We start from the raw sequence: 13,642 nt of genomic DNA on the forward strand, positions 1-13,642 counted from the left end.
ATTTTGAAAAATATAAATAATTTAATTGTAAAAATTATAATTTCTAACATCTAAAGCACCACATTATATAGTATACTATGGATCACATATTTTTTGTGTCCATGCATAATTACTAGCTAAAATATTACAAAATTATTCCCCAGACTTATAAACTTTAAAACTGATTTTTTTCTTCTGAGATAGAATTTAATAATCAGATACAAGGAATGATCACTGCAGATGGTCAAGTTTCATAAGTAAGCCTCTGTTTTGCTAGTAACTGGACAATTCTAGAAGATAGTGATTCCATCTGACTGTGCTCAGAAGAGCCCGGGCTTTTAATGCATACATCAGCAGTGCATCGACCCCTTTGCTGTCACTTAAACAAAATTATTGGAACAGCTCTTACATTCTAATTATTTCTCCTTTTCCCCAAGATTACTCATTTATCACTGTGTAACCCTGGCAGGAGTTCCATATTCAAGTTTCCCCTATAAAATCTGATGGCAAACTTACAGTATTACTTTTTTTTGTCCTTGTACTGGTTTTTAGATTGAAGAAGGTTTAAAAAAATTTTTTTTGTTGTTAAATATTGCTTTGGCCAAAAAGTTCATTCACTTTTTTCCATTCCATCTTATGGGAAAATCCAAACTTTTTGCCCAACCCACTATATGTTATATGGAGACACTCCAATAGGTGTTTTGCATATTTATCTCACTAACTCTTCCTAAAGCAATCCTGCAAAGAAGTTATAGCGACTGGCATTGAAGGGTATTCAGTTCCTCAGTCTACTCATGTTTGTTGAGCATGGTTTTGCTTACTTTTGAAGTTCAGACTCTTTCACTCTACTCCCTAGGAGTGACTTTAATAAGAAAGAAGTACCATTTTGAAAATGAAAGATACTAGGTCAAAAGGAGGCCTTCTCCTGGCCAAGTGTATATTTTGATAATATGCTTGGTTTCACATCAGTACCATCAGTGCATCTTCAAAATAGTGTTGCCCTATTTTCTATAAAAGTAGTTTTTTTTTCCAGAAGGACAACTCTGAAACATTTTGAAACTAAACTAATTTTCAAGGCTTTATCTCACATATTGTTGAAATGTCTTATTTATATGTCAGTTTTCTTACAGTGTTTCATGCAGAAAACAAATAAAACAATTGCTGATTCTTGTATTTTCCTGGTTGACATAGCTTTTAAACAGAAAAGAATCCTAACTTTCAACTCCACTGACCCTATGAAAACTCTTCAAGTTCAAAACTTGATTTTAAGTTTGACACTTTCTATTGCCTGCAATAGAATAGGTGAGGGAAATCTAAGATTAAACTGTCAAGTGTGGAAAAGAAAGATATCATTGATAGAAAAAGGAGATGTGTACCCTCAATTCACTTCTCTGCAAAATGAGATATTCTTAAAGATTGATGAGCATTGAAGAAAAAAAAAACTAAGACTGTGGTGAAAGTCCTCCTGTATATTTAACATGTTGATTAATTTATATGCATCTAGCTATTCCTTCAGAGAAGGTGATGGCACCCCACTCCAGTACCCTTGCCTGGAAAATCCCAGGGATGGAGAAGCCTGGTGGGCTGCAGTCCATGGGATCGCAAAGAGTCAGACATGACTGAGCGACTTCACTTTCACTTTTCACTTTCATGCATTAGAGAAGGAAATGGCAACCCACTCTAGTGTTCTTGCCTGGAGAATCCCAGGGACGGGGGAGCCTGGCGGGCTGCCGTCTATGGGGTCGCACAGAGTCGGACACGACTGGAGCGACTTAGCAACAGCAATTCCTTAATGTAGAATTGGAACACATGATCTCAATATAAAACAAAATAACTGAAATCTGAAACTTTCCAGAAAAAAATAAAGCTATATTTACAGAAGAATGCATAGTGTTTCCTAATTAAAAAAAACAAAAAAGAAAGGGATATTTCATAGTATGGGTGCTTGTTACAAGCACATAACAAATTTCTGCATCTACTTCTCAACCTTCTCTGTCTCTCTTAAGAGTACACAGACATACAGTGATTTTTCTGTTTGTCAAAGAAATTACTACAATTTCTAAAGCTGCCCATTGAGTGGTTCTGAACCATAGCCAAAAGCTATTTCAAAATGAGGACAGATTTCTTTTCTCCCTGGGGACAGACAGCATGCTGCTTCCTCAGCCCTGCATTTGAAGCCTTTTCTCCCCCAGATCTTGTTTAATTCTAGGTGTAAAAAGACATTTCTTCCACTATTAAAATGCTGAGCGCAATCAAGTTGGGAGTATGTCCATTTTTCATTCATTTCATGTTAAATTAAATCATCTGTAGTTCTATAACAATGAATTCAGCCATACACTTAAAGAGAAAAAAAAAAAAAAAGATTTCAACTACTCCTTTGGAAAAGAAACAACTACCAAACTGTTCTCAGATATGGGTCAAGAACAGATTATTGTGAGTATACTCAAATGTAATTATGACATACATTCATAAAATCCTGGCACTGTCTCCACTTTCATCAAAGAGGGAGCAAAGAGGTTGCTTTAGACATCAGTGGTTAAAGCCATCTCCTTTACCTGACCCGTCACTGTGCTTTCTTAAGTCCGCCTTCCCCCTCCATCGTATTTCCATCTGTTAAACAATACATTTTGTTACCATTGCAGTATTTCCCCAATATAGCGCCTTTTCATATATCCATAGAGCTTAAACAACCTGCAGATGAATTCTCACAACATTCCTTCAGACTTCCCATGTGGATTCAAACACAATATGCAATTATGTCATTTATATCAGTACAGGGAAACTAAGAAAAAGTTAATGTTCCAGTGCTTTTAACGGAGTTCTTTCTGCATCACACCATTTTATTTCTCTGTGAGGAAAAAAAGAGTACAATTACAGATGGTGATAAAAGAACTGAACCAAATAGGCCCGGATCATGTTAATGATATTGAGTCAAGCCTTGGCTCTCAGAAATATCCCTGATTTGCTACATGAAGCTACCAGCTTTCTTCCTCACTGTTTGGACTTTCTCCTGTTTAACTTCCAGGATGGGAGGGGGAGAGAGAGAAGGGAAAGTAATACATTTTGCATGTAAATCATTTGTTTTATAAAGAGAAACAGTGTTAATTTATAAGTTTTAAAAATTTCTAACAATCCCATTTTGAAAAGAAAATAAGAAAAACATATTTTAATAACTTACCTTACCTAATATATTAGTTTTTTGGTGTACACATACGTGTGTGTGTTTATGAATTTTTTCTATTAGAGTCACATGCCATTGCATATTTCTCTCCCCAGGGTCAAGATTCCAGTTTGCTACTTAGAAGAGGCTTGAGTTTTGCCAAGGGCAAATGCATAAATATTTCTATAGCATTACTGCTATTCCCTGCCTGTCAACTGCCAAGGGCTCTGGCAAAGATAAGACTTCACACAAGGGAAGGCCAACCAAACTGGTGGGTTTAGCAGAAGCCAGGGACCTACCCAAGGACAGCTGTCAACGAGATACCAAGCTATACAGTAGAAAGGAACATGGATCTAAGATGGGAGACAAATGAGTAAAAAGAAGAAGGCTGACAGAACTCAAGTTCTGAGGACCAAGATCTTAGTAGCAGAGATGGAGACTCTGGCACTTCAAGAGAGAACACCTGGGGCTATATCTAGGCATAAAGAGACTCACAGTCAAAAGGAGGAATCCAGACAATTATAGATGGTACCCTCTTCAGCAGAAAAAAAAGAATTATGAAAAGACGTGGAGGAGTGGTGATGCTTTTGAAATGTGTATAAATATCAAATCACAATAATGTGTCCCAGGAATGAACAGAATGCTGTAGGTGCATTATATTTCAGAAACAAACTTGTAGAAAATGAGAGTAGATTTGTGAGGCAGGGGGGAAAGGGAAGGGGAACTGGATGAAGGTAGTCAAAAGGTCCAAACTTCCAGTTATAAGATAAATAAATACTAAGGATGTAATGTACAACATGATAAATATAATTAACACTACTGTATATTATATGTGAAAGTTGTTGAGGGAATAAATCCTAAGGGTTTTCATTACAAGGAAAAATGGTTTTTTTTTCTATTTCTGTAAATTTATATCTATTTGAGATGATGAAGGTTCACTAAACTTATTGTGGTAATCATTTCATGATTTTGTGGATACTGTAATGGTGGAAATGTGTCATGACATGTTTGTCAAAGCCCATAGAATATACAAAACCAGGAGTAAAGCCCAATGCAAGCATGAACTTTGGACGATTATGATGTGTCAATGCAGGTTTATCAGTTGTAACAAATGTGTCACTCTGATGAGGGAGGTTGATGGTGAGGGTAGCTGTGTGTGTGTAGAGAGTCAGGGAGTATATAGGACCTCTGTAGTTTCTGCTCAATTTTCCCATTAACCTAAAATTGCTCTAAAAAATAAAATCTCTTACAAAAATATTCAGAAGAGAACCAGCAGCAAGGCTGCTTCAGCATTGACCCAGAACACCAGGCAAAAAAGAGTCCCGAGCATGCCTTGCTCTCCAGGGCCAGGCTCAACTTTAGGGACAAAGGGACATGATTGAACCTAGAGCTGTATGACACTGCAGACTGAATTGTGTCCTCCCAAAGTTCGTATTTTGAAACTGTAACCTCTATATACCTATTGTGATGTCATTTGCAGATTGCACTTAAAAAAACAATTATTTGGCTGCAAAAGGTCTCAGTTTCAGCAGGCAGGATCTTTAGTTGTGGCATATGTGATCTAGTTCCCTGACCAGGGATCGAACCTAGGCCCCTTGCATCGGGAGTGCAGAGTCTTAGCCACTGGATCACCAGGAAAGTCCCCCTGAAGACTAGACTTTTTAGGAGATAATTATCAGAGAAGGCAATGGCACTCCACTCCAGTACTCTTGCCTGGAAAATCCCATGGATGGAGGAGCCTGGTAGGCTGCAGTCCACGGGGTCGCAAAGAGTCGGACAGACTGAGCGACTTCACTTTCACTTTTCACTTTCCTGCATTGGAGAAGGAAATGGCAACCCACTCCAGTGTTCTTGCCTGGAGAATCCCAGGGATTGGGGAACCTGGTGGGCTGCCGTCTATGGGGTCACACAGAGTCGGACACGACTGAAGTGACTTAGCAGCAGGATGTTTGGATGAGGTCATGAGAGTTCTCATGATAGGATTCATGTCCTTATAAGGAGACACAGAGCTAACCCTCTCTTTCTCTCTCATGTGAGGACACGGTGAAGTGGCTGTTTGAAAGTCAGGAAGAGTTTTCACCAAAACCCAACTATACTGGCACAGTGACCTCAGACTCCCAGCATCCAAAACAATGAGAAAATAAATCATTGTTAAAGTCATCCAATATATGGTATTTTGTTATGGCAACTTTAGCCAACAAAAACATTCAGGTCCCACTTCTCCTGAACCAACGTTTCTAAAGACCAATATAAACGGGGAGGGGGATAGGGAAACATAATCACTGCTTCTGTTTAATCAGGTATGTTTATCCAATAGGCATAGCTATCCAGACAGAGAGCACATGAAGGAAAGGGAAGGGCTTTCTCTGAGAGGCAGCTGAAATGAGGGTGGGGGATTTGATTCTGTGGTTAAGTTAGGATTTTCCTTCTTGGTAGGAAGTCCCACTACTTACAAGGTTATGACCAACTTTCTATTAAAAGTAAGAATTAGGGGAGAAGGAAGGGTGGGAAATCAGGTAGGAAAATGCCCTGCTGGCAGGTGCCTCCTGGATGCCCTCCAGGTAGATCTCCTGGTGTAGTGCTTCCCTTGCTTGGGACTAAATGCACTGACAAGCTCAGTATAAATGGATGAATATGCTGTGTTGCGCTTAGTCACTCAGTCGTGTCTGACTCTGCAACCCCAGGGACTGTAGCCCACTAGGCCCCACTAGGTCCGTGGGGATTTTCCAGGCAAGAATACTGGAGTGGGTTGCCATGCCCTCCTCCAGGGGATCTTCCCAACCCAGGGATTGAACCTAGATCTCCCACATTGCAGGCGGATTCTTTACCATCTGAGCCACAAGAGAAGCCCAAGAATACTAGAGGGGGTAGTCTTTCCCTTCTCCAGGGGATCTTCCCAACCCAGGAATCCAACCCAGGTCTCCCGCATTGCAGGGGATTCTTTACGAGCTGAGCCACAAGGGAAGCCCATAAATGGATAGTTATCTCTACCTTAAAAGAAAAGGTTTTGCAAGGTGAAAAGACAGCCTTCAGAATGGGAGAAAATAATAGCAAATGAAGCAACTGACAAACAACTAATCTCAAAAATATACAAGCAACTCCTACAGCTCAACTCCAGAAAAATAAATGACCCAATCAAAAAATAGGCCAAAGAACTAAATAGACATTTCTCCAAAGAAGACATACAGATGGCTAACAAACACATGAAAAGATGCTCAACATCACTCATTATCAGAGAAATGCAAATCAAAACCACTATGAGGTACCATTTCACACCAGTCAGAATGGCTGCGATCCAAAAGTCTACAAGTAACAAATGCTGGAGAGGGTGTGGAGAAAAGGGAACCCTCTTACACTGTTGGTGGGAATGCAAACTAGTACAGCCACTATGGAGAACAGTGTGGAGATTCCTTAAAAAACTGGAAACAGAACTGCCTTATGATCCAGCAATCCCACTGCTGGGCATACACACTGAGGAAACCAGAAGGGAAAGAGACACGTGTACCCCAATGTTCATCGCAGCACTGTTTATAATAGCCAGGACATGGAAGCAACCTAGATGTCCATCAGCAGATGAATGGATAAGAAAGCAGTGGTACATATACACAATGGAGTATTACTCAGCCATTAAAAAGAATACATTTGAATCCGTTCTAATGAGGTGGTTGAAACTGGAGCCTATTATACAGAGTGAAGTAAGCCAGAAGGAAAAACACCAATACAGTATACTAACGCATATATATGGAATTTAGAAAGAGGGTAACAAAAACCCTGTGCACGAGACAGCAAAAGAGACACTGATGTATAGAACAGTCTTATGGACTCTGTGGGAGAGGGAGAGGGTGGGAAGATTTGGGAGAATGGCATTGAAACGTATAATATCATGTATGAAACGAGTCGCCAGTCCAGGTTCGATGCACGATACTGGATGCTTGGGGCTAGTGCACTGGGACGACCCAGAGGGATGGTATGGGGAGGGAGGAGGGTTCAGGATGGGGAACACATGTATACCTGTGGTGGATTCATTTTGATATTTGACAAAACTAATACAATTATGTAAAGTTTAAAAATAAAAAAAAATAAAAAAATAAAAATTGAAAAAAAAAAAGAAAAGTTTTGTTGCTTGGTCCTCCATTATAACACTAAGCAGAGTAGTATTTTAATGTTTTAACATAGAAACAAAAAAAGTATTTATATGGATATGAAGATAAATGTGTATTTTTTTTTTCATTAAGAGAAAAATACCATTCTGGTCACAGGGAGTCAAATTTGGGGTGAGTAGTCTGGGTAGAAATAAGCATCTTCTTTTGAGTGGGGGTTGGGGAGGTGGTGCTTGAAAATTTGGCTATTTGGGGCTGTTATTCCCTCACTACCACTTCAGGGCTTCTGTGTGCCCTGCTCACCCTTCTGGGGAGACTGATACTGGTTGGTTTAACAATTGAAGCCCGTGATGGCAGTAGTAGTCACCTGAACCCTCGAGCTTTGGTTTAAAAGACACACATATACACGCAGGGGTTTGGAGATATGTTTGCTGGTCAGCTTGAGTATGTTACCGATAAGAGGGTATAGGGGTTATTTATTGGTGGGATTAGCATATCACTGAAGCAGGTCATTTGACATATTAAAAAATTTTTTAAGCCAAACATAAGTTTAGATTATAATCATATTTGTAGGGTTTCTAAAGTGTTTGTTTCTCAGAATGGCTTGTTTGCTTCAGTTGTCTCTTTCCCATCTCTGGTCTTGGAAGAAATGGGAACAGTATTGGAGTCAAAACACTTGTAATTTTGTATTCTGCTATCTATTCCCTGAGTGTGAGATATTCACTTCCGTTGTTAAGATTCCTGAGGAGTTTTTTTTTTTTTTTCTTTGATAATAAAATGAAACCCCACCTCGTCCCTACATTTCCCCAACTGTTTCTGGCTGTCTTTGTGTTGGTTGCAGCAGGCAGACTATGGTTTTCTCAGACAGTTTCTAATTATCATGTACAATATGTTCAGAGTTAGGTAACTCCTCACTGTAAACAAACTGTGTTCACTGTCCAGAGCAGCTCTAATAAGTCAAATAAATTCAATTTGTATATGGCTAATTTTGACCAAACTCTTCAGTCCTTGCAAGCTTCCAAGCCTTTCTATTTTTGCTTCATAGCTGCTGCTAAGTCACTTCAGTCGTGTCCGACTCTGTGCGACCCCATAGACGGCAGACCACCAGGCTCCCCCATCCCTGGAATTCTCCAGGCAAGAACACTGGAGTGGGTTGCCATTTCCTTCTCCAATGCATGAAAGTGAAAAGTGAAAGTGAAGTCGCTGAGTTGTGTCCGACTCTAGCGACCGCATGGACTGCAGCCTGCCAGGCTCCTCCATCCATGGGATTTTCCAGGCAAGAGTACTGGAGTCGGGTGCCATTGCCTTCTCCGGCTTCATAGTTAGATGCATTTAAATCTTTTACTAGGCACAGAAGAAACTGCTGAAGGCAAGAAAACATATTTAGATGTCTACAGTCCAACTTGCTTTGTGAATAAGTACTATGTTACTTTGAATGAATACCAAGTCGTGTCTGACTCTTTGCAACCCATGGGCTGCAGCACCCCACACTTCCTGTCCTTCACTATCTACTGGAGCTTGTCAAACTCATGTCCATTGAGTCAGTGATGCCATCCAACCATCTTATCCTCTGTTGCCCCCTTCTCCTCTTGCCCTCTGTTTTTCCCAGCAGCAGGGTCTTTTCCAGTGAGTTGGCTCTTTGCCTTAGGTGGCCAAATTATTGGAGCTTTAGCATCAGTCCTTCCAATAAATATTCAGGGTTGATTTCCTTTAGGATTGACTGTTTGATCTCCTTGCTGTCCAAGGAACTGTCAAGAGTCTTCTCCAGCATCACAGTTCAAAGGCATCAATTCTTGACTGGAGAACAACAAAAGTATAAAAGATGTGAAAAATCTTTAAGATTATAAAAGGAATTAATGTGGTGAGTGTACCCACAAATCTTCTTGGCCCTTCTTTGTTAGGTGAAAAGGCAACGGAAATAGAGGAAATATAGATAAATATGATGCATTTTTGGTTTTTAAAAACCCCATCATTAAAATCATCTCAAACAAGAGTTGCCCTTTGGCTTTTCCATTCTTGTATTTGCTGAATAGTTCCACACTCATCGGAGCCATTTCCCATGTACTCTGACTCTTACTTCTAGAATAATACATCCTCATTTTCAACTTATATTCAAAGGCATCCTAGTGTTCTTTTTTTTCCTCTTCCTTCAAGGGACAATTACTAGAATCTGGTGAAGTGCCCCATAACAGCACACTGAAGCTTAGTGAAGGGTCAAAGATAAAGGTTTCCCCAGCCCTTCTTGGCTCAATGGTCAGAGAGTGAAGGTGGGGGTAGGCTCAAGGTCCTACCTCTGTGAATCTACCCGTATATACAAAGTAACATAATAACCCCTGTGCTTTTGCTAGTTGCAGTAAGAAAATTAAGCGCTAAAAATTTATTTTTTTTTTGGATGTGATGGTGAAGATGACAATAATAGAAGCTAAAAATTTACTCTTCAATTAGAGTAGGACCTCAAAATTTTCATAGCCATTAAAAGATGAAAATCTGAGAACACTCTAGCAGAGAAGGGAAGGTGGGCAAAATAACATGTATGGGCAAAGGCAGAAGTTAGAAATTATATTGGTTCCTGTGTGTGTGTGTGTGTGTAAGTCACTCAGTCATGTCTGACTCTTTGCATCCCCATGGATTGTAGCCTGCGAGGCTCCTCTGTCTGTGGAATTCTCCAGGCAAGAATACTGGAGTGGGTTGGCATTCCCTTCTCCAGGGGATCTTCCCAACCCAGGATCAAGCCCAGGTCTTCTGCACTGCAGGCAGATTCTCTACCTGAGAACAGAATTAGCCTAATCTGTGGATATCATGTTACTAAAGTGCCCACCCACAGCTATTTGACTGCCATATCCTCCCAGTCCCAGATTGGCTGACATTCTGCCCTCCCAAAATACCCTGTTGTAGAGATAGTAGTCCTCCCCAGGACTTCTATCCTGGGGATAGAATTAGAATGACTTCTAGTACTAGGGTCATGTGTTGAGGGCCTACTAAGTGCTATAGACATTTTCTCATTTAATACTCAGAGCAAACTTCAGAAATGTCCTTACTCTGACTTTTTTATTCAGGACATAGATTTAGAACTGGTAAATAATTTGATTAAGGTCAGAAAACCAGAAGGGATAAAAGATGAAATTTTACCCCATGCTTGTAGAACTATAATCCATGTAGCCAGAAGTCTGTGGTGCTGTACTGGGATTATAACCAGGAGAGGAAATGGCAACCCACTCCAGTATTCTTGCATGGGAAACTCCATGGACAAAGAAGCCTGGTGGGCCACAGTCCATAGGGGCCACAAAAAAGTCGGACATGACTTAGCAATTAAACAACAGCGCAGCAATGTGGTGCTGTGTTGGGATTATAACTGGGAAGAAATTTGACACATGATTTTATATTAAAATAAGCATGTATGACTATTTAATATAACATAATGTCAATTTTATAAGCACTTTAAGACATGGGACTTCAAAGAAACTTTTGGGTGTATTAAGTTTATTAGTCCACCATGGGCTCTGTCCCAGTCCTCTTTCAGTTTCATTCTCTTGTATCATTGGATTGAAAAGTGGAGAGTACACTCCTTCCATGCAACTTCTTAGATAACAGAGTTTCAGCTTTTCTAAAGTATTTTGAGGACAAGTGGAAAAAAGCATGACAAATTAAAATGCAAAAGCTTAGACACAGAAGAATAATTAAAAATATAGAATCCTTTGTGTTTGGGTTGACATCAACTCCGTGATCTCACTTCATTCCTGTTTCATTGGGCACCAGACAAGACAACCAGGCCAGCCAGCCTCATGTGGAGTTGAGTCACCACTGTGCTTAGGTTTGGAGGCTTTCTTGGGTTCCCCCCACAACCCCCTTCTTACCCTATTTTTTTTTAATGTTTATTTACTTATTCGGCTGCATTGGGTCTTAGTTGTGTCATTTGGGATCTGTTGTTGCAGCGTACAGACTCTCTAAGCTGTGGCACACGGGCTCCAGAGCATGCCACCTCAGTAGTTGTACCATGGGCTTAGTTGCTCCATAGCACATGGGATCCTATTTCCCCAACCAGGGATCAAACCCGTGTCCGCTGCATTGCAAGGTGGATCCTTGACCACTGGACAGTGAGGGAAGTCCTGCCTTCCCCCATTTCAAGGAAGAGCCCCACATCTGGCCCTGGCTCCACTCCACCTCAGCTCTGAGGAACCACCTCATGATCCAGTTTCATATATCCCTCCCACTACACAACAACTCTATGGAGGACTTCGCCATCTGAAAGCCAGGAACACGTGCTTGCAGATTCTGCCCCCAAGACTCCCTCTAGCACGTGACTCACCCCTTTTCACTTTCTTCATTCCTTTGAACCATAACTACTACTAGTTATTATTACCACATAATCCCCACTATTAGTTGAAGATGAGCTCACATTCCAGCCTACAGGAGCACAAGAAGCTCATCTCCTGAGCATTCCAATGGTTTTGATGTCTCCTGACATCACCCAATCAGAGTCATTATCTCATGACACTCCCCATCAGGCTATCACTACCTGGCAGGAGTGTTTTACCCAGGTAGGAAAATTTGGCAACTATAGCTGAGAAATCACAGGGTTGTATCCTAGGTTTCTATAATCCCAAATCAAGGAAAAGCCTATTATATACAACAGACAGTTTTTTAAATGGAGACAAGATCTGGGAACATGTGTCTGAGCCACAGGTCTCCAGAGGCACAGTCTCCTTTACCTCGTTTTCTGTTCTATCTACTGGGCTCCCATCAAAATGTCCAGTCACTGAAACAGATCCCAAGGCAGTTTACAGGAAGTGGTGAATGAACAGTGAGCCCAAACCTCCCTCCCCAAATTACAACGAATTCACTCAAATGAATCTCCTGTTGGTGAAGTACCTGCAAGAGCCCCCAGGGCAGGCAGACGGATTCTGCTCTATTTCCATCACTACCTTGCACACTAGTAAGGCCAGCAGCAAAAGTCATGGAACCACACGGCCTAATGCCATTCACCTGCTGTCCTTTTTACCTTTTGAAAAAGGCTTCGTTCTCATCAGTAAAACAGTGAAAGCAGTCTTTCAATAGCATATATTTTTAAAACTATAGTGGAAAGTATCCAAATATAGAAGTTTTCTATCCTGCTTTCCCCCATTTTTGCTTTGCAGCAAATTCTATAATGAAAAACCAGAAAGAAATAACTCTTTATTGTCCTCATGCCTTTCCAAACGAATTTGCAAATTTTCTGGTCTGTCCTTCCATCAAAAAATTTCTAGTTTGGAAAGCCTGCAAGATATGACACAAATTCACCCCATTCTGCCTCCACACGTGACCAATCACAAAAGCATAAAGCTCTTTCATTTTTCAAATGAACATGACTTTGGTGGAGAAGTCCTTTATTTTGATACAAATCTCATTTTGCAAGAAAACATGAATAGTCAATATTTCCTGATGTATCATGCTGTTCATCTACAATAACCAATTTATTCAGAGATTTATTACCTTACCCCAGCCCACTGCTTAGCACTGACAAAGCTGATAAGAAATTCACTGTATTTATGAAACTACAATCCTTTTGGTTAAATGAAAAAGGTACACATAAAGATGTGCAATAACTATGTTTTCACATAACTAGAGATAGATTCAGTGTGTTGAAACTGGCAGAGCCACCTTAAGGAGTCAAGTGTTGCTAAACCCGGCTGAGGGTCTCCTGGGTTCCCACTTAGGAGAGCTTCTATTAAGCAGAAACTGTATTATAAAAATGCCAGCTCCTTCATATCTCTGACAAGTATGTGTCAGTGTTAAGATTCCATTAAATGCAAATTTGATCTTTTATAAAATCATGTTTAAAGCTAATATCACAGAGCATCAATTAGACTTCTGTATGCTTTGAGGAGGCTGAAAACTGCATTTATTTTGAAGGTACCTTGTGATAGGTATAAAACAGAAATTTAATCAAGTTTAACTAATTACAAGTCAAATTCCATTCCCAATATGTAAATAAAGTCATCCCCCTGTTGTTTACGTATTTGGTTCATTTTTCCTTTGAAGAATTCTGGCCCCTGAAATCAATAGTAACTGATTTATTCTTCAGTCATGCTTTATTTACCAGGCATGAGAAATGAGGTTTTTGGAAAAAGGGAGGATTGTCTATCTTTTAAGCTATACTTTCAAACCTTAAAAATTTTAATTATGATAACATAATCTTACAAATATACTTTATACATTTCAATTACTCAAAGAACCTACATTATTCAATTAGATTTGGACCCTCTCCTTCACTCTGCAAAGTCTGTAAAACAAATATTTTCACTAAACAGAGGGGGAAAAAAAAACGAAAGCTCAGAGAAGTTAAATGACTTTCAAAGTTACTTAACTTGTAAGTAGAAGACACAATATAAGCATCTTCAGACTCCACAAAAAGTGTTCTTTTCAT

The sequence above is a fragment of the Bos indicus genome, chromosome 9 (genome assembly GCF_029378745.1).
Source record: "Bos indicus isolate NIAB-ARS_2022 breed Sahiwal x Tharparkar chromosome 9, NIAB-ARS_B.indTharparkar_mat_pri_1.0, whole genome shotgun sequence".
Taxonomy (NCBI): Eukaryota; Metazoa; Chordata; class Mammalia; order Artiodactyla; family Bovidae; genus Bos; species Bos indicus.